At 42.0% G+C, this 22,482-nt stretch overlaps 1 long non-coding RNA gene across 1 annotated transcript in view; it reads left to right on the forward strand.

The window, feature by feature from the left end:
* LOC142424493 (uncharacterized) overlaps positions 1–22,482 on the forward strand; it is a 98,777-nt gene that overhangs the window by 253 nt on the left and 76,042 nt on the right. The gene's annotated exons all lie outside the window — the stretch shown is intronic.

Consider the following 22,482-nt stretch of genomic DNA (forward strand, 5'->3'; position numbering starts at 1 on the left):
CCTGGGGGCGGAGTGACTACGCGATGGGCTGCTTACTGCAAGGTCTGCAGTTTGAAACCGCCAGCAGTCCTGAGAGAAAGTTGGGGCTTTCGACTAGTGGGCAGTTCTACCCTCTCCTATAGGGTCGCTATGCGTCCCCATCGACTTGATGACATGGACTGGGTGTTTTTTTAAGGTAGGGACAGGAAGCTAAAGCACAGATTTAAGAACTGTAAAGTCCAGAAAAGGAGCCCTGGTGGTGTCGTGGGTTGCTGCCCTTGTGGTTCCAAACCACCAGGAGGTGCCAAGCAGAAAAAAGAGGTTTTCTATGCCTGTCAAGATGTATTGTCTCAGAGACCTGCAAGGGTGGTTCTAGTCTGTTCTACAGGGTTGTAACCAACTCCATGACAATGAGACGGCTGTCAATGGAGCCGAACTAACTTGGTAAACTTTTTAACTCATCAGTAGGGATGCCATTATAAAATATATGATACCTAGTTAAATTTTAATTTCAGTTAAACCAGTAATGCTTGTGGGATTATACAAAGACTTTTCCCCAGCTTTGCCTCCCCCAAAGACATGCCAAACATTAGAGGCTACTTGCCAGCATATAGTGGGGGTCAGATGCTAAGGACATCCTCCCTGAAGGCAGTCAGTTGCCAGACTACTGTCTGGTACCACCAAGGTAGGGGTGGCCCCTTGCTGCTAAGGACAATGGGCTGCTTCTCCCTAAAGGTGTGCGACTATCAGTCTGGTCCCTGTAGGTGGGGTTTACACCCTACTGATAATGGTTTCCAGAGAACAGGTCAAACCTGCTCAGTGACATCCAAAGTTAGGTTGCCATCCTGAATCTAGGGTCCGCCCTTCTTGTCACATGTATGCCCCCAATCCCTTCCTTTTCCTTTGCGTGTATATCCCTAGATTGTCCCCCTTTCATTGCTGTATACCCTATAGTGCAACCCTTTTCTGTGACATATGTCTCTACCTGTAATTAGAGGGCTTGCATGCCCCCCAGACATATATAACCCTTGGTTAGTAATAAAGAGCTCCCTCGGCTCTTCCCGTCCTCTCCCCAGGCCCGCTCCCCTGTTCCCTTTCCCCTTGTCCTCCTTCTTATCCCCCTCCTGCCCTCAGGCGTCTCTCCAAGTGGACCACCAAGTGAGGCTGAGGTGAGCATGCTTCCATGAAATGTGTCTGACTCCTTTATTTCAGTCGCTCTTCTATCTCTCATGCTCTCTATGACTTTATTATATATAACCGTACAATTGCACCTTTCGAACCCACGATTAGTGTGGGGGTTGACCTTTCCCCCACAAATGCTTTATTTTATATACGTCCCCTGTAAGGACCCCATCACCCAGTTCTGTACCACTGCAGCCATTGCATCAATCCATCTTGTAGAAGGTCTTTCTCTTTTGCTGCCCCTCTAGTTTGCCGTAAGGTCTAGCCATGATGTCCTCCAGGGACTGGTCTCTGTTGATGACGTGTCTGAAGCACAAGAGAGAAGTCTTGCTATCCTTGCCTCTAAGGAGCATTCTGATTTTACTTCTTCCAAGACAGACATGCTTGTTATTTTGCCAGTCCATGGTACTTTGAATGTTCTCTGCCAGCACCATGATTCAAATGCACCGATTTTTCTTCAGTTTTCCTTATTCAGGGTCCAATTTTCACATGTATATGAGGCTATTTAAGACCATGGCTTGGGTCAGGCACACTTTAGTCCTCTGCTGGATTCAGCCGATGAGTCAAACAGTCCTGAAAGAGGGAGTGAGGATTAAGGGAAAAAAGATAGACAGAAAGTATTGGGAGGGCAACAGTAAATATTGAAGCCCCGAGTTTATTCTACATACTCCTTTTATCCATGCAGAAAAAACCCAGGGTTAATTATCTCATTGTTAAGCAAGCACATTTGATACACATAGCAACTCTATCTTCTGCCAAGCCAGGCATCCTTGAGAAAATTAAACAACCTATTTTCCCAGAGCTTGCATACTTTCTTGTTCTTGACCGTCTATTCAAAATGTTAAGTAGCAGAAGGAATCAGCAAGCACTGACACATAGGTCATGAGACTTCTCAGCTGTTTCAAGGCTGAGTCTTAATAGCCTTCAACAGTTCTCCAAGTAACTTTTGTTTTTGAACACTTTAAAGAGGTCTTTCTTGTGCAGCAAATTTACCCAGCGCAATGCGCCATGATCTTTTTACTGCTGCTTTCCTGACCTTTGTGGATCCAAGTCAAATAAAATCCTTGAAAATGTCAATCTTTTCTCCGTTTATCAAGGTGTTATCAATTGGTCCAGTTGTGAGGATTTTGGTTTTCTTTCCATTGAGTTGTCATTCATATTGAAGGCTGCTACCCTTGATCTTCATCAGCAAGTGCTTCAGCAAACAAGGTTGTGTCACCTGCATGTCCCAGGTTAGTCAGCCTTCCTCCAATCCTGATGCCACGTTCTTCTTCATTTAGGCCAGCTTCTCTGACGATGTGTTCAGCGTGCAGAATGGATAAGTATGGTGAGGAGATACAACCCTGTGGCACACCTTTCTTGGTTTTCAACCATGCAGCATCCCCTTGTTCTGGTCACACACTGCCTTTTGATCCATGTACAGGTCCCCCATGAGCACACTGAAGTGTTTTGGAATTCCCATTGTTGCCGTGAGAAAGCTCCGAGTTTCAAGGCTCTCCGCTCCTTGGTTCTGCTCCCACTCAACAAGAATGATTTCAGACTAGGGAAAAAAAATCAGACAAGAGTTAGATAAAAAGTTTGAACAGAAAGAGTGAGTTGATTGAAGGGGGATAATTTGGAAAAATAAATCCAAATGGCCCTCACGTAGTCTAAAAGGCCAGCAAATCGTCACCTTATATTGGCTAAGGGTGGACTTCCCACCAAAGGTTGGCTTTCTGGCAGGACTACTGTAATTGGCTGCTTCTCTGTAGTGTCCCTCCTCCTTTCAGGTTAGTATATTTTGGCACTCTTATCAACCCAGCACCCCAGACTTCGTGCTGTGCGTTTGTCTCAGACCTAAAACTCAGGAGTTATTCAGTCTTTGTGGGGGTTGTGTGAACACCTAGTCTTTCTTCCCTGGGCCATTTCATTATCTCTAATATCTCTGGTCTTTTCCACTGATAAGGAAACATAATCTATTCGGTTATTCCTCTTCCTTTGTGCTTGAGAAGTGTGTGTGTGAAGCTTGTCTCCAGCTCGACTTTGATTTTAAAATGCCTGCCAGTTTCCTTCCACTTACCATCTCCTCCCCTTGTCATTTTCTGGCTAGCTAATGCCTTACTTTTCAAGGCTATTTATAGTTTGTTATGATCCACACAGTAAAGCGCCTTAGCAGAGTCAATAAAACACAAGTAAACATCTTTCTGGTGTTCTCTGCTATCAGCCAAGGTGTAGCTGACATCAGCAATGAAATCCCCTTTCCCACATCCTTTTCTGAATCTGGCCTGAACCTCTGGCAGCTCCCTGTCAATGTGCTGTTGCAATAGACGTTGGTAAAAGAGCTGAACAGAAGAAAAAATTGAATTTTATAATGAAATGTGCAAAGACCTAGAATTACACCAAAAAGGAAGAACACGCTCAGTATATCTTAAGCTGAAAGAACTAAAGAAAAGATTCAAGCCTATATTTGCAATATTGAAAGAGTCTATGGGCAACATAGTGAACCATGCAGGAAGTTTCAAAAGAAGATGGAAAGTGTCAATGTACCAAAAACAGCTAGTCGTATGAGCAAGAACCAATGGTACTGAAGGAAGAAGTTCAAGCTGCACTGGAATACCAGTTAAAGTGTTCCAACAAACTTATGAATCACTGGAAACACTCACACATCTGTGCTAGGAAATTTGGGAGACAGCTACTTGGGCAACTGACAATTAGCGATCCATATTTGTACCTATTCCAGAGAAAGGTGACCCAAAAGAATGTTTACATTAGAGAACAATATCCTTAGTATTACATGCAAGGACATTTTTACTGAAGATAAATTCCATGTGATATTTCTGATGTCTCATTCCTGTGAGAAAAATTACCAAAATATTGGGAATAGAAAAAAAAAGGATTACTGAGTGTTCTTAGAGTACTGTTCTGATCTTGACCAAGTTATTTTACAATTCAGTAGTCCAGGAGTTATGCAGTGGGCTGCAAACGGGAAGGTCTGTGGTTTATCAGGTGGAACTCTTCAGTTGCTTCTTGGCGAGGAGAAAGAGGAAAGAAGAGGCACTTTGCTTAAATATATATATATATATATATATATATATATATATATATATATATGAATTGGGATTTAAAACATATATCATTCCACAATTCAATCACATCCAGCAGAATTATACAATTGCTATACCATAATCAGTTTCCAAACTTTTTTCTACATGGATACCTTGCCTTCATCTCCCCTTTACCCCACCACCACCACTGTACCTCCCTCCCCCCTGAAGCCCTTATTCTACCCTCTGGGTTCATCAATCCTGGGTTCTATATACTGAAAAATGGAGGAACGTACAACATAACTTCAAAAGGGTGAGCTCCGAGAACATAACACCTTTGAGATCCACCCTAATACGAATAAGCAAAAACTAAACAGAACAATGCAAACTTAAAATGGAGAAGCTTTTGGAAACCAGATCAGGTCCAGCCTGCATCACAGCAGGGATCTGCTACCAAATGTTTAAACTGTTCAAGTCAGATTTGTGCCTCTGATCCTCTACACTCCTCTCGCTGATGCACTCTGTTTAGTAACCACTTTCCTCCTGTCCCTCAATTGTGGATAGAGTGAGCTCACCAGAGGCTTGTTTCCTGTATTGTTCCACAAATGAATCTTGGGCTCCCCCTGTCATCCATAACCTTCTGTAAACCACATTCTCACACTTTAGGCTCTGATACGAATCCATCCTTCAGTTTTGGATTATATGCTTCACGTGTGTGTGTGTGACTAATGATGGTGTGTGTGTGTGTGTGTGTGTGACTAATGACGGTGTGTTTCTCCCATGTGGACTTAGTTGACCTCTCACTTAGATGGCTGCTTGCTTGAAGACAAGCCTTTCAGACCCTATATGCTATTTTATCTGATAGCTGGGTGTAGGATATAAAAAGACTTTTCCCAGGCTTTGTCTCTCCCAAAGTTGTTTTTTTTTAAACATTTTATTAGGGGCTCATACAACTCTTATCACAATCCATGCATATACACACATTAATTATATAAAGCACATCTGTACATTCTTTGCCCTAATAATTTTCTTTTTTTACATTTTATTAGGGGCTCAAACAACTCTTATCACAATCCACACATATACATACATCAATTGTATAAAGCACATCCGTACATTCTTTGCCCTAATCACTCTCAAAGCATTTGCTCTCCGCTTAAGCCCTCTGTATCAGGGCCTCTTTTTTTTCCCCCTCCCTCCCAAAGTTTTTTTTTAAATCATTTTTTGGGGGTGCTCGTACAACTCATCACATTCCATACATACATGCATTGTGTGTCAAGCCATTTGTACATTTTTTGCCCTCATCATTCTCAAAACATTTGCTCTCCACTTAAGCCCCTAGCATCAGCTCCTCATTTTTTCCCTTCCCTCCCCATGCCTCCCTCCCCCATGAACCCTTGATAGTTTATAAATTATTATTATTTTGTCATGTCTTATACTGTCCGATGTCTCCCTTCACCCACCTTTCTATTGTCTGCCCACCAGGGAGGAGATTACATGTAGATCCTTGTAATCGGTCCCTTTTTACCCTACCTTCCCTCCACCCTCCTGGTATTGCCACTCTCACTACTGTTTCTGAAGGGATCATCTGACCTGGATTCCCTGTGTTTCCAGTTCCTGTCTGTATATCCTCTGGGCTAGCCAGATTTGTTGGGATCATGATAGTGGAGGGGGAGGAAACATTTAAGAACTAGAAAGTTGCATGTTTCATCATGGCTACAGTGCACCATGACTGGCTCATTGCCTCCCTGTAAGGGCGTATCCAGTTGCTTACAGATGGGTTTTGGGTCCCAAATCTGGACTCTCCCTCATTCACAATGATATGATTTTTTGTTCTTTGATGCCTGATACCTGATCTCTTCAACAACTTGTGATCACACAGGCTGGTGTGCTTCTTTCATATGGGCTTTGTTGCTTCTGAGCTAAATGGCTGCTTGTTTACCTTCAAGCCTTTAAGACCCCAGATGCTATATCTTTTGATAGCCAGGCACCATCAGCTTTCTTCACCACATTTGCTTATGCACATATTTGTTTTCAGCGATCATGTAGAGAAGGTGAGCATCATGGAGTGCCAATTTAATAGAACAAAATGTTCTTACATTGAGGGAGTACTTGAGTGGAGGCCCAATGTCCATCTGCTACCTTAATACTAAACCTATAAATATGTACACATAGATCTATTTCCTCATCATCCTATATATTTACATATATAAATATATTTACATATGTATATGCCTGTATTTAGACCTCTATAAATGCTCTTTGCCTCCTAGTTCTTTCCTCTATTTCCTTTTGCTTTCCTCTTGCCCCACTCTCATACTCAGCCTTCATTTGGGTTTCAGTAAGTCCTCTCGGTTACATTGCCCTTGATCAATCCCTCCCAGGCCTCTTACACCCTCCTTGCCACTGACTTTGGATCACTTGTTACTCCCTTGTCCCGGGGTTGGTTAATTCCTTTCCCCCCACCTCCTCTTCTCCCATGTGCCCCTGGAACCATTGTTTTCTCCTCCAGATTGTTTATCCAGCCTATCTTATCTAGATAGACCTGCAGAGATAATAATAGGCACAAAAAACCAAGACAGAGCAAAACAAAGTGACAAAAGGAAATGAAACAATGACAAACAACAACAAAAATTATGACAAAAAAAAGAGAAAAGCCAGTAAATAGTTCAAGGTCTGTTTGTTGACCTTTAGGGGCATTTTCCAGTTGAGTATGATGGGGTGCCATGCCCTGGCCCCAAAGTCTATTTTTGGTATTCCCTCAGGACTTCCTTGCTCTGCTCATCCTTGCTGTTCTGTTGCACGCCCTTAGTGTTTTACCTCGGTGTGGTGGGGTCAGATCAGGTGCAATTCCCACACTATGTCTCTAGTGTTGTCCCCTGTAGGGCTATGGTTCAGCAAGGGATGTCGTGTCTCATAGTGCAGCCATATGGTCCTCTCTGTGCATTGGCTACTCTGAGTAGGGATATTGTCCTCCAGGCTTGGTGGGCCAGGATGTGCTCCACTCTCTCTTCCTCCCCTTTCATTTGCTCCCATGTGCTCTGATCAGACACGTCCCTCTCCCTGAGATATAGCTTCAGTGCTGTCCTGTGAAGTGAATTCTTCTGGGGGGGAGGGGTGGCTGTCCATGTAGCTGTTTCCCCAAAGTTATGCCAAACATTGGAGTCTGTTTGCCAGTACATGGTGGGATGTCAGATGCTTAGAGATACTCTCCTTGAAGGCATTCAACCATCAGACTATTGTCTGGTCCACTGTAGGTAGGGCTCACATCCTACAGATAAGGATAGTAATTGTTTCTATGGAGAGACAGAGAAGTGGTCAAACCTGCTCAGTGACATCCAAAGTTAGGATCTGTCCATCTTGAGGGTCACATGTGTACCTCCAATCCCTCCCCTTCCTATTGCGTGTATACTCCTAGATCGTACCCCTCCCATTACTGTGTTACCTATAGTACAACCCCTTCCTGTGAGTATGTATTTACCTGTAATTAGGGGGCTTGCATGCCCCCAAAAGATATATAAACCTTGGTTAGTAATAAATTTCTCTTTCTCTCCTGCCCTTTCTGCCCTATGTGCGGACCTGACTGTTGAGATCATGGCACCAGAAGGTGAGCATACTACCAGGAAATGTGTCTTATTCTTTCATTTTACTCTCTGTCCTATCTCATATATTCTCTATGACTTTACTATAATCTCTCTCTCTATTTTAACTGTACAATTGAGTCTACTGAACCCATGATTAGCTGTGGGGCTGGCTTCCCCCACAGCTGGGCATCTAAATTATTGATCATATTTTGCTATGCCACCCATCCCCTCTGTGTTCCCTTCCTGAGGATGAGTATTAAGCAGGGTCATGACATAAAAACTACTTGTTCTTAAGTTGGAACTCGGATTTAGTGTAAGCCCCAAACTCATTCCTGGATCTATGTTTGTTTGTTGTCCTTTTAATTTATTATTATTTAGGAGTTAATAGAAATGTCATGGCATTCCAAAGTTTAATCACGTTAAGTATAATTGTACCATTACTTCTGTAATTAGTTTCCAAACATACTTTTTCTTCCTGGATTACTTGACATCCCCTCCCTTTTACCCATCACTCTCCCCTGAACCCCTTCTGGGAAACCTTTGTTCTCCTTGATATCCCTGTAGGTTCATCAAGCCTGGGTTTCCAGTTTGCTCTTTTAAAGATTTACAGCCTTGAATACCCTCTGAAGCTGTCTCACTCGGTTGTATTTTCCCTATAAGTGAAAATAGACCTGCTGGCAGTGGGTTACAGGCTGATTTAACTTGTAGACTTTTGTTAAGTGTCTGATGCAACTCCGGTGGTGTGGTGGATTACATAATGAGCTGCTAATATCAAGGTCAATGGTACGAGCCCACCAGCTGCTCTGCAGGAGAAAGATGAGGCTGTCTACTCCTATAAAGATTCCAAGTATCAGAAATTAAAAGGGGGCAGTTCTTCTCTGGCACAAAGGGCTACTTTGAGTCAGACTCAACTTGATGGCAGTGAATGAATCACTGGACCAGATAACTCCATAATTATTACTTACTGTTCCCAAACTCACTGCCATCAAGTCAATTCTGACTCGTGTCACCAGAGCTAGAGTGCCTCCACTTATTGTTCAGTTAGACATTAATTGACTTTGTATCTAACTCTGCCATCATTCTAACAATTTTTTATTAATGTATGTCCATCATCTCTAATGCTCTTTGAACTGGCTTTAACATCTTACCAATTTCGTCATTAGTTAATGTATTAAATTTTGACGTGCTCATTTCATATTTGCACAAGGGATCTATGTTTTACTTCTGAACATTATGCTCTCACATTGGAAATTTGAGCACAACTATGGAGCTGCCTAAGTAGAACCACCTATCAAACTCAACTCACTGTCACCGAGCTGATGCCGACTCGTAGTAGAACTGCTGTGGGGGGTGTCCGAGACTGGAACTCTTTACAGGAATACCAAGCCTCATCAAGGGCTCATGTTTATTTAAACACATTCATGTTAATATGAAGCCTTCTTGGAGCAAGGGTTAAGTGCTCAATTTCTAGCTAAATGATTCTATTCAGGTGCACCAGCCTGCTCTACAGGACTAAAATTTACTGTCTTGAAATCCTATGGAACAATTGCTCTGTTGTCTAAGGTCACTATGAGTAAGAAATGACAAGGTGTTGGCATGTCTTTTATTAGCTTTTAAAGTAAATTCCAACTGGCTATAGACCTAATTATTTACCTAATTTTTCTTCACTCTGCTGATCTAAAATAATTTTGCTTCATTGTGGTTTTTTGCGTTATTTGTGTCTAACTGATAAGCCATTCAATACTGGTAACAGTAATGATTGCAAGTTTGTTTTTATGATCAACTTTTTTGATAATATTTTTTGGATGATGGAGATATCTTTTCTACTGGAAGAAAGGTTACAGGTTATCTTTTGTTATTGCCGCTTTGTGAGCTCAAATTAGTTAACAAGTCTGTGCCCGGTAGGAAGAAACACAACAGTAATACCTGATTAGTGTTCTAGCTCTGTGTTTATTTTCCACCTGGAAAGGAGGGTGTAAAATATATAAACACTCTATGTGCCTGTGTGTCTGTAGTTGAGAAAAGCCTTTATCTCTTGTGTGAATGCTAAATTGAAATGTTTTCCTATTGCTAGAGGATATTGATGATTATAATGGCTCATAAATGAAAGGAGCTCAGCTCTGACTGCTTTATACAGAGAGACATAGGCATTTACATACTCCTTAAATTCACATGCACACCCCCCTGAACTTCTAATAAAGTGGTGTGAAGGCCCCTCTGAGCTCCTCCAGCTTCAACTGGGAGAAGGAAGTTCCTTCTCCACAGCAACCCAAGCCCAGTTGCCATAAGTCAGCGGTCATACATGCTGCCCCTCACCCCCATCCTTCTTGAACCCCATCCCGACACTCACAGTTCCTCCCATACAATCTTTCTTTAATTGATTGTCATGTCCACACAAAACTCACGGCCAACATGCACGGTGTTGGGGTTCATTAGAGAAGTTGGTAGCCAGGATCCATTAGCCTGGACCAGCCAACAGTAAGGATACAGTTAATGGTCTACAGCAACCCCTCTCCTCAGCCAGCAGCCATGTGGCTCTGTGCCACGTGGTTCTTTGGCCTCGGCCTTTGTGGGTCAGGACACCCACCCCACCGTTTCGTAGTCCTGGTGCTGCTCTTCTGTTCTGTCATCTGCCCTCCTGGCCTCAGCCTACGCTGCCCTGCCACGACAGGAAGGGGTTCCATAGGTGCTGGGCCGGTAGCTCTTCTTCCTAGATGGTCCTGGGAAGTCTCTCCGTTCCTGCTTCTGAGATGGGCCTCTCAGAGACAGAAAGGTGGCAACCCAAACTGACCAGTCCCGTCTGTTAGTGTCACACATTTATTTATGTAGTCCCACCCAGTTATTTGGTGGGAGGTAGAGAGACATAGACAGAGGAGCCATATTAAGAAATTTCACTTGACCACACCTTCTACTGCTTTGTGCTCGACTTCTACAAAAAATAACCTTGTTCTAAACTGCCAGGGTCAAAACATTTATCTTGGTTCAAAAAATTCAAGTGCGTCTTTGGGTAACTCAGACTGATTCTCGAAGTTTATTGAAGAATGGATCACAATCCAAACCAAAATCACTGCCACCGAGTCTCTGCCCCCTCACAGAAACCCTAGGGGGCAGGGTAGGACTGCCCTCGTGTGTTTCTGAGACTGTCACTCTTTGCGGGCACAGAAAGCCCGTCTCTCCTGTAGGTCAGTGTGAATTATCGTGCCAGCCATCTGTAGCCCGTTTCACATGCACCTTGTGCATCTTTCTCAGCAGTCCATTGCTGCCATATGTGTCCTCCTTAGTAGAATAATGTTGTTTACAAAATGTTATTTATTCACTTCCTTTGATGCTGCTTCTCAATATCTTTCTTTCTGTTTGATAACATACAGTCATCTAGTGAACATCTCATGCGGTGATGTGACTAAGGCTGGTTTCTAAGGTTCTGAAAGAAGTAGCACACATGCCTGCCCATTCTTCCTTGCTTTCTCATTCCACTTCAACCTAGAGACAGAGTCCAGAGTCCTGCTTGTCTCTCCCAAAGGAATGCGGTGGTTCCCACATATTAGTCAGTAGGTGGGTGCCCTTCTCACTGTGTAAAATGACTTGAAAGTCTTGTTCAAACATACAGATTTCCCTGTCCTTTTCCTAGATTGATAGAATCAAATCCATCTTTAGGGATGGATCTGGAGCTGGTGCTTACCATATACCCCACACTAAAAAGCTTATGCCTGAATTTTTCTGTTTTTTTAAACGTTTTATTAGGGGCTCATTCAATGCTTACCACAATCCATACATACATCAATTGTGTAAAGCACATCTGTACATTCATTGCCCTCATCATTTTCAAAGCATTTGCTCTCCACTTAAGCCCCTGGCATCAGGTCCTCTCCGCTCCCTCCTCCCCCATGAGCCCCCGATAATTTATAAATTATTATTTTGTCATATCTTGCCCTGTCCGGTGGCTCCCTTCACCCACTTTTCTGTTGTCCATCCCCCAGGGAGGAGGGCACATGTAGATCCTTGTAATTGGTTCCCTCTTTCCAACCCACTCTCCCTCTACCCTCCCAGTAACACCACTCACACCCCTGGTCCTGAAGGTATCATCCACCCTGAATTCCCTGTGCCTCCAGCTCCTATCTGCACCAGGGTACATCCTCTGGTTTAGCCAGACTTGAAAGGTAGAATTCACATCATGATAGTGGGGGGTGGGGGAAGCATTTAGGAACTAGAGGAAAGCTGTATTCTTATCGGTGCTACATCGCACCCTGACTGGCTCGTCTCCTCCATGAGACCCTTCTGTAAGGGGATATCCAGTGGCCTACTAATGGGCTTTGGATCTCTACTCTGCACTCCCCCACTCATTCACTAAGGTTAAGATTTTTTGTTCTGATAATACCTGATACCTGATCCCTTCGACACCTCCTGATCACACAGGCTGGAGTGATTCTTCCATGTGGGCTTTGTTTCTTCTGAGCTAGATGGCTGCTTGTTTACCTTCAAGCCTTTAAGACCCCAGATGCTGTATCTTTTGATAGCCAGGCACCATCAGCTTTCTTCACCACATTTGCTTATGCACTCATTTGTCTTCAGCGGTTGTGTCGGGAAGGTGAGCATAATAGAATGCCAATTTAATAGAAGAAAGTATTCTTGCATTGAGGCAGTACTTGAGTGGAGGCCCAATGTCCATCTGCTACCTTAATACTAAACCTATAAATATAGGCGCATTGATATATTTCCCCATCCTCATATATATATATTTGCATATGTACATGTCTTTGTCTAGCCCTCTATAAATGCCCTTTGCCTCCCAGCTCTTTCCTCTATTTCCATTGACCTGTCTCCTGTCCCACTATCATGCTCCGTCCCCACCTGGGTTTTAGCAATACCTCTTCGTTACATTACCCTTGATCATGCCCTACGAGGCCTCCCACACCCTCCTCACCACCGATTTGGATCACTTGTTGTTCCCTTAACCCTGGGTTTGTTAGCACCACTACCTTTCACCCCACCCCACCCCTCCCATGTCCCCCCGGAACTGTTGGTCCCATTGTTTTCTCCTCCAGATTGTTCATCCAGCCTATCTTATTTAGGCAGACCTCAAGAGATAATAACATGCACAAAAACAAGACAGAGCACAGCCAAACAACAATATACAACAAAACAACAACAAGAAACCAATGACAAAAAACCAACAAAGCAAAACAAAACGCGACAAGAAAGAAAAACTTGTGGTTAGTTCAAGGATTGTTTGTTGGCCTTTAGGAGTGTTTTCCAGTCCAGTCTGTTGGGGCACCATGCCCTGGCCCCAAAGTCCACCTTCAGCATTCCCTGGGGACCTCATCACTCCATTCCCTTGCTGTTCTGTTACATCCCCTTAATGTTTGCTTCGGTGTGGCGGGATCCGATTGGGTGTAATTCCCTCACTGTGTCTCTGGTGTCGTCCCTGTAGGGCTATGGGTCAGTGTGGGGCATCATGTCTCATAGTGGGGCTGGCCATGTGTTTCTCTCTGTGGACTGGCTGCTCTAATCCAGAGCATTTTCCTCAAGGCCTGGTGGGCCAGGATGTGCTCCACTCTCTCCTCCTCCCCTTTCATCCGCTCCCCTGTGCTCTGATCATGTATGTCCCTCTCCCGGAGCTGCAGCTTCAATGCTGTCCTTTGAAATAAATTCTCTGGGGGGAGAGGCAGCGCCTGAATTTTCACTTCTGTAAGTGACCATAGGTCAATTTACCTCTCAAACCCTTGTTTCCTAATCGGTAAATGGGAGCTTATATCAAATAGTTGCTATGTGGATTAAACGAGTTGGTATTTATCGTTGTTTGTTGCTCAGTTCCGCGGATTCATTTCTGACTCATAGTGACCCAATGTACAACAGACCCAACCCCCTGGGTCCATGCAGTCACTGCAGGCTTGAGCCCTTGGAGCAGCCTCTGCATCCATCCATCTCGTGCAGGTCTTCCTCTTTGGTGTTGCCTCTCTACTTTATGAAACATGATGTCCTTTTCCAGGGGCCGGTCTCTCCTGATAATATGTCCAAGTCTCACCATCCTTGCTTCCCAGGAGAATTCTGGCCGTGCTTCTTCTAAGACATTTGGAGTAGGGCCCACCTGATGCTTCAAGAAATAACTAGAGGCACACTTTTGGTTGTTTCAGTGATGTGGCAGGACAACCGGGAGCCATTTGAAGGGGAACAGACTGATCCACAGACTCTGTGAAGTAACCTACATTAGCAGAAGAAAGGGAGCCTCAACAAGTCAGCCCAAACCCAAGCCCACTGCCATTGAACGGATTCAGATTAATAGTGCAGAGAAGAACTGTTCTGTAGGGTGTCTGAGAGTGTAAAGCTTTATGGGAGCAGTAGGCCTCATCTTTCTCCAATGGAGCCACTGCTGGGTTTGAACCACTAACCTTGACGTTAGCACCCCATCGCATATGCTTAATCCACTATGCCACCAAGGCTCAGTTAGCAAGCAGACATTCCTTGGATTTGTATGGGGTGGCAGTAGGGACTGGCTCTAGGACTAAATCACAATGACATGAAATTAAGCAAGCAGTGCGATTGTAACCGAGATGGGTGATTTCCATTAGGAATTCAGTCAGTGGTGTTTCCCATCAGTGTTATGGTATCTGGTATGTAGGGCTGGGGTCCGGAAACCCTTGAAAGTCCTGAAAGTTGGGTCCTTTGTTAAATTGTGCACTCTATGTGCCTCATCTATTGGGTTGCATATACCTAAACAGGAAAGCGTATAAAACAACTTAAAGAGGGTAACCTCCGGGACCCTGGGGCGGGGGGGTGGGGAGGGGGTGGGGGGAGGGGTGTGCCTTTGGTGGTATGCACTGAATGGGCCACATTGACCCAGGATTCTGGGGACCCAGGTCGGTGCTGTGGAATGCTAGGACACTGAATCTTGGAACTTCATGTGCACATTAGGCTCCAGAGGCTGCATCTGTGAGATCCCAAGTGGACACTCTACTGGGTGAACTGGCCTCAGCCTCAGACACACTTGTAACCTGAGGCCTTAAGTTGGAAAATACACGGTGTCTGAGGAAGCAGAAGGTAGCTGTACCAAGATTGTTGAACTGTTTGTAGGTGGACAAACATGGTCAGGCTACAGCAATGCCCGAGATGCTGTATGAAGATACGGATTAATCTGGCAAACCTGTGGCTGATATTCTGTTTTATTTTCTATTTGTTTGTTCATATAATGGTGTTTTTCAGAGGTGTTATATCACTGGGGGTCTCCGTCTTGAAGTTGTGTTACATGTTTTTTCTGTTTTCCGGTAAATGAAACACACGATTGATGAACCTATAGAGACAGCAAGTAGAATAAGGGTTTGGGGTGGGGGTGGGATCTAGGGATGGTGGGGGTGGCGTGGGGGTTAAAAGGGAGATGAGGTCAAGGAGTCCAGGAAGAAAAAGTATGTTTGGTAACTGTGGAAGAAAATGTACAATTCTGCTTGATGTGATTGAACTATAGAATGATATATTTGTATTAACTCTCAATTAATAATGAACTATAAAACAAAAACATATCCAGGAATGAGTTTGGGGCTCACACTAAATTGTAGCTCCAACTTAAGAACAACTAGTTCTCACATCATTCCAAACAAGCAGCCATCTAAGTGAGATGTCAACTAAATCCATATGGAAGAAGCACACCACCAACACTTCTAAAATAGTGATTGGCATATAAAGTTAACAAAATTTTAGGAAGATACTTAAAAAACTTAAGAATATTTGTTTACCTAAGTAAATAGGGAAACTATAAGTGATGCATTAGTGATATTTATTTACATGTTCAGATTATATTTTTCTTTATAGAAGGCCCTCATTATAGAACCCTTTAAATGGGTATTTATGTGAGTTTCCATTGTTAACAATTCTAAAGTTTGTACAAAACTGTTCATTAAAACCTTGTATGGTTATAGTATGCTGTGGGGTAATACTTTTTTTTTCCTTTTAAAAAATTTTGTGAAACTACTAGCCAGAAAAGTACTATTTTCCAGGTAATATTATAGCAAAGCAAGCGAGTTCAGGTCACCTCTTTTGCTTACTGGTTCTATTGTTTGTTTTTAAAAGCATTGCTATGCTATGTCTATTGACTTGTCTCTAGTAAAACAAAACAAAACAGCACATGAATATGTGTCTATAACCCCCAATGGTTTTATAGTGGAGTTGTATGTTCCAGGGTTAAATTAAATTCTGGCTTACCAACACCATGCGTATTGTCTGTTGACTCATAATCATAGATACGGTCTGTGGCTAAGCCTCTGTGGTTGTATCTTCTTGAAAAATGACACAGATGGGATTGTGCTGAAAAAGGAATGTATACGAGGGGACAATGGGGTGAGTGGGTGGTGGGTGGGACTTAGGCAGTTAGAACTTAGAAGGTTTTATTCAAAGGACCAGAAAGTAAAATGAGGCCAATGATACTAATATCTGAGCTAGTTGTAATTTTTGTTAGAGTAAAATTAAGGTAAAACTAAATGTAACCTGGTAGTAGTAGCGTAAAAATTTGTTAAGATTTCGTATGGATAAGAACCTGGACCATCCAAAGGCATGTATTCTTCTTCTTTAAAAAAAAATCATTTTATTAGGGGCACATGCAACTCTTATCACAATCCACACATACATGAATTGTGTAAAGCACATTTGTAAATTCATTGCAATCATCATTCTCTAAACATTTGCTCTCCACTTAAGCCCCAGGCATCAGCTCCTCATTTTCCCCCTACCTCCCTACTCCCCGCTCGCTCATGAACCCTTGATAATTTATAAATTATAATTTTGTCATATCTTACACTGTCCTAAGTCTCCTTTCACCCACTTTTCTGTTGTCCATCCCCCAGGGAGGAGGTTATATGTAGATCTTTGTAATCGGTTTCCCCTTTCTACCCCACCCTCCTTTCACCCTCCCGGTATCGCCACTCTCACCATTGGTCCAGAAGGGATCATCCTCCCTGGATTCCCTGTGTTTCCAGTTCCTATCTGTACCAGTGTACATCCTCTGGTCTATGCAGATTTGTAAGGTATAATTGGGATCAATATAGTGGGTGGGAGGGTGGGGGAAGAAGCATTTAAGAACTAGAGGAAAATGGTATGATTCATCGTTGCTACATTGCACCCTGACTGGCTCATCCCTTCCCCGTGACCCTTCCGTAGGGGGATTTCCAATTGCTTACAGATGGGCTTTGGGTCTCTACTCAGCACTCCCCCTCATTCACAATGATATGATTTTTTGTTCTGATGATGCCTGAAACCTAATCACTTCATCACCTCGTGATCACACAGGCTGGTGTGCTTGTTTTTCCATGTGGGCTTGGTTGCTTCTGAGCTAAATGGCTGCTTGTTTATCTTCAAGCCTTTAAGACCCCAGATGTTATATCTTTTGATAGCCGGGCAAGCTTTCTTTACCACATTTGCTTAAACACCCATTTGTCTTCAGCGATCTTATCAGGGAGGTGAACACACAGGATATAATTTTTTGTTCTGATGATGCTTGATAACTGATCCCATTGATACCTCATGATCACACAGGCTGGTGTGCTTCTTCCATGTGGACTTTGCTGCTTCTGAGCTAGATGGCCACTTGTTTACCTTCAAGCCTTTAAAACTTCAGATGCTATATCTTTTGATAGCTGGGCACCATCAACTTTCTTCACCACATTTGCTTATGCACCCGCTTTGTCTTCAGCAATTGTGTCAGGAAGGTGAACATTATGGAATTCCAGTTTAATAGAACAAAGTATTCTTGCATGGAGGGAGTACTTGAGTGGACGCCCAATGTCTATCTGCTACCTCAATACTAAATCTATACATATATGCACGTATATCTATTTCCCCATCCTCTTATATAAATATATTTACATATATACATGCCTTTATTTAGACCTCTATATAGAGCATGCATTCTTCTAATGCAGTCCCCTAAGCAATGAGGTAGAGAGCCTGCCTAGAGCCCATGAAACATTATATCATGTCCTCCAAATCGGTGGTTCTCAACCTGTGGGTAATGACCCCTTTAGGAGTTGAAAGACCCTTTCACAGGGGTCATCCAATTCATAACAGTAGCAAAATTGCAGTCATGAAGTAGCAACAAAAATAATTTTATGGTTGGGGGTCACCACATGAGGAACTGTATTCAAGGGTTGTAGCATTAGGAAGGTTGAGAACCACTGCTCTAAATGGACATCATCAAGACCACTCCGAAAGAAGAGACCTCACCTCAAATGGGGTCAGTTTTTCAACATGTGGGGAAAGGGATAAGACTATTCAGTTGCTGTCATACAATCGTGCTAAGTCACCTTAATCCAACAGATACTACCACCATTGTGATAAGGAAACCTTATTGGAAATTCAAGTTAGATGGAGTGAGGGGAGTATGTATGTCTCAGGGAAGGAAATTACACGTCTGTTGGTAAGAAAAGGTGGAGGAGCAACTTCCCATCAGGAAAAAAATGCTTAAAAATACTTATGTGAAACCCAAGGGGGAGAATATGCCTGATACTAGGTTCTTAATTGGACATATTGGGCCTAATTTCTATGTACCTCTTCGTGAGCCTGTCCATGTGCCATGACCATGTGCCATGACTGGGACTTTAGAATCTGTTCCTTTGAGTGGCACAACATCCTTCATAGGCACACACATAAAAAAAGGACTTGATGTGGAAACCTCACTAAGTGAACTGGGCTTTAGCTCAAACTCATCTGTAGCCATTGAACTTAAGGTTGAAACTCGCTAGAGTGAGAAGAGCATATGGCTACTTGCCCAATGGCATAGAACTGACAGACATTGGACTTTGGTTCTAATTTCTTGCTTTGAGGGTGCCCAATGAATGATGGCTGGGCACTACCATATACTTACTATTTTAATGCCCTCCTTGCTTCATTATGACATGTATTGATCTGGTAGGTGTGGCTCTGCTGTTGTGAATGTATATTACTGGAAGGTTTTCCATATCACCAAGCCCATTTTTTGTGTGTAAATACTCACATGATTTCATTTTCTCAACAATGTATTAAATTCTGTATCATTGGTTAAACTAATGACACTGTCAATGCATAATGGTTATGCACTGGGCTGCTAACCAAAAAGTCAGCACTTCAGAACCACCAGCTGCATGGGACTTGCTACTCCTGTGAAGAAGTAGAGACCCAGAGGGGAAGTTCTACCCTGCCTATAGGATCACTATGAGTCACCATTTACTTGATGACAGTGTAAGTGATGTCCCAGGGGGATGATTGATAATGTTCTCTACCATAAAAGGACAATGATGTTTCTAAGGTAAATCAGATATATATAAGCCATAGCTGAATTAATGGATTTGGGGTTTGCACTTAGGTTTGCAACCTCAACCTAAGAAGAATTAGTTCTTATGACATATCCTTGCTTGATGCTTGATCCCATGAAGAGGTCATTGAAAATATGGGTGCTTTAGCAAAGAGTGGTGAAGAAAGTAGGTGGTGCCTGACTTTCAGAAAGAATAGCAGATGGGGTCTGAAAGGCTTGTTTTCAAACAAGCAGCCATCTAAGTGAGGCGTGGTCAACTAAGTCCACATGGAAGGAGCACACAACCCTGTTTTATCCAAGGATTGTAAATAATATAATCCAAATCTAAAGGGATTCGTATGCGAGCTTGATTTGTGAAACTCTGGTTTGCAGAAGGCTCTGGATGAAGTGGAAGTCCAAAATCCATTTGCAGGTTTCGCACATGGACTAATTATCTGGTTAATTCCCTCTGATCATAGTTGAGTGATGTGAATTGTCTTGATCAGACAGAGCATTATAATGTCGATTATGGCTGGCATATTTAGGCAAAAATATAATAACAAATCATTTGCTCTTATTTTGACTCATTTTAAAGCTATTTAAGTTTAATTAAAAAAAAGTGAAGGGAAAATACATGGGAATTAAATCCTTGTTGAATCTCTGATCCTGGACCAGGGATAATCTTACTATCATGCTGAATGCATCAAAATAGATTTAAATTTAGTACCCTATCATTTGATCTCTCTAATGATTTGTTCTTGTTTTTAACATTTTCTTCTTTCTTTTTTTGTTTTTAAATCATTTTTGGGGCGCTCATACAACTCTTTTCACAATCCATACACACATCCATTGTGTCAAGAACACATGTACATCTGTTGCCATTATCATTCTCAAAACATTTGCCTTCTACTTGAGCCCTTAATATCTGCTGCTCATTTTCCCCCTCCTTCCCCACTCCCCCCTGCCTCATGAAATCTTCATCATTCATATATTATTATCATGTCATATATTACACTGTCTGACGTCTTCTTTCTTTTCTATTAAGGTTTTATCTGTTTTATTTTGTTATTCTTATTTTTCAATGTTTTTCTGTATATGAGATCCAGGATATGTGAATCTATAGAGGATTAATAGTTCTTTGAGAATATGTCAAAGTAAGTTGGGGGGAAATGAGAATAAGGATGGCTTAATAAGAATGAATTAGAATATTTAATAGTGAATGAAGAAATTTGAATTCTAATAATTAGAATTAGATTAGCTAATAAGATGAAGGAAATGTTCTAAAACTGATTGTGATCATGATTGTACAACTCTTCCTGATGTGATTGAACTATTGCATAGTAGGATATATGAGTTAGATGCCAATAAAACTGTTGAAAAAAGGAGAAAGACAAAAATAAGTAAATAAATTTAAAAAGGAGAAAGAAATAGCTTCACATTTTTATATGTTTGTTTTAAAAAGGTTCATATGATTAAAATAAAACAAAGCAAAACACACACACACACACACACACACACACAGAAAAAAAGAAAAAGAAAAAAGAACCAGGACCAGCCAAAATCTTATTACTGTGCTACTGCTCAGGCATATCTCAACTCTCCAATCTTTTTTTTTTTTCTCACCAATTTAGACACACCAGAGCACTCTATTTCTCTTCTGAGTTCTATATAATTTGTTGCAATGGTCACACAGAACTCAAGAGACTATGCTTAATGTTAAGTGGTTTATAAAGAAGTGCCAGTGCTTATTGATTACCAATAACAAAGGTATCAGGAGATCAAAAGCAAACAATCATATTGTTGTGCAGGAACGGGGTCAGAGTGGAGACCCAAAACCCATCTGTTGATAATTGGACATTTCCTCACAGAAGGGACTCACAGAATGGACGACTCATCAAGGATGCAGTATAGCACCAACAAAACACACAACATTCCTCTAGTTCTTTAATGCTTCCTTCCCCCACTATCATGACCCCAATTCAACTCCACAAATCCTGTTAGACCAGTGTATGTACATTGGTATAGATAAGAGCTTTTGACATGCAGAATCCAGAATAGATAAACCCCTCAGAAACAATAATGGGTGTAAGGATTCCATGAGGGTACATATGGGAGTGGAGGGGTGGGGGGAAGGAGGGGGAACTGATAGAAATGACGGATGCATAAACTCCTTTAAGGGGGATGAATAACAGAATTCTGGATGAAGTGATACATCACAAAGTGTAAGATGTGAATATATATATAATTTATTAAGGGTTCATGAGGGTGGTAGGGTGGAGGAGGGACCGAATGAAGAGGAGCTGATATCAAAGGGTTCAAGTGGAAAGAAAATATTTTGAAAATAATGATGGCAGCATCTGTACAAGTCCACTTGATATAATTGATTTGTGGATTGTTGTAATATATGTAAGGGCCCTCGATAAAATGATCAATAATAAAAAAGAAAATGTCAATATTACCTAAAATAGTCTTCAAATTCAATGTAATCCTAATTCAAATTCCAACATTCTTTAAAGAAATGGAAAACCTAGTTATCAACTTCATATGGCGAGAGATAAGGCCCAGGATAAGCAAAGAACGTCTCAAAAAGGACAAAGTAGGTGATTTTGCATACTTGACCTCAAAAGCTGCTACACTGCAACAATTGTCAAAACTGTCTACAAGGATACATAGACCAATGGAACAGGACAGAAAACCCAGAAATAAAAGCATCTGCCTACAGACAACTGGTTTTTGACAAAGGGCCAAGAACCTTTAAATGGGAAAGAGGTGCCCTTGTCAATAAATGGTGCTGGAAAAGCTGGATTTCCATGTGCAGAAGAATGAAACAGGGCTCACACCTGACCGCAAGCAGAAAAAAAACAAACAAAACCCCAAGTTGGATCAGAGACTTATATGTAAAACCTACATCTATCAGGATGATCAATGAGAAAATTGGGATACACTAAAGAGTCCTAGTGCAGGGCATACATCGACTAACAGATATAACAAGTAAGCACACACAGTGGAAGACAAACTAGATGAGTGGGACTTATTAAAAATAAAACACATGTACATCAAAAGATTTCACCAAGAGTAAAATGAGAGCCCACAGATTGGGGAAAGATTTTTAACAATGACATAATGGACAAAGGACTAATTGCTAAAATCTACAGAATTCTGCTACATCACAGTAAGAAAAAGAAAAAAAACAACCCTCTTGAAAGGTCAGCCAAGGACCTGAAAAGACAATTCACAAAGGATGACAAACCAAATTGCTAACAAGCACATGAAGATATGCTCTCATTCACAAGCCACCTGTGAAATCAAAACAATGATAAGATCTTATGCCCACAAGCATAGCCCAATTAAAAAATAAACAACAGAGAATAACAATTGCTTCAGAGTGTGTAGAGAGATTGGTACTTTTGTACACTGCTAGTGGACTTGTAAATAAACATGTGCAGCCACTGTGAAAAGTGGTATG

The sequence above is a fragment of the Tenrec ecaudatus genome, chromosome 13 (assembly GCF_050624435.1).
Source record: "Tenrec ecaudatus isolate mTenEca1 chromosome 13, mTenEca1.hap1, whole genome shotgun sequence".
In the NCBI taxonomy this organism is placed as follows: Eukaryota; Metazoa; Chordata; class Mammalia; order Afrosoricida; family Tenrecidae; genus Tenrec; species Tenrec ecaudatus.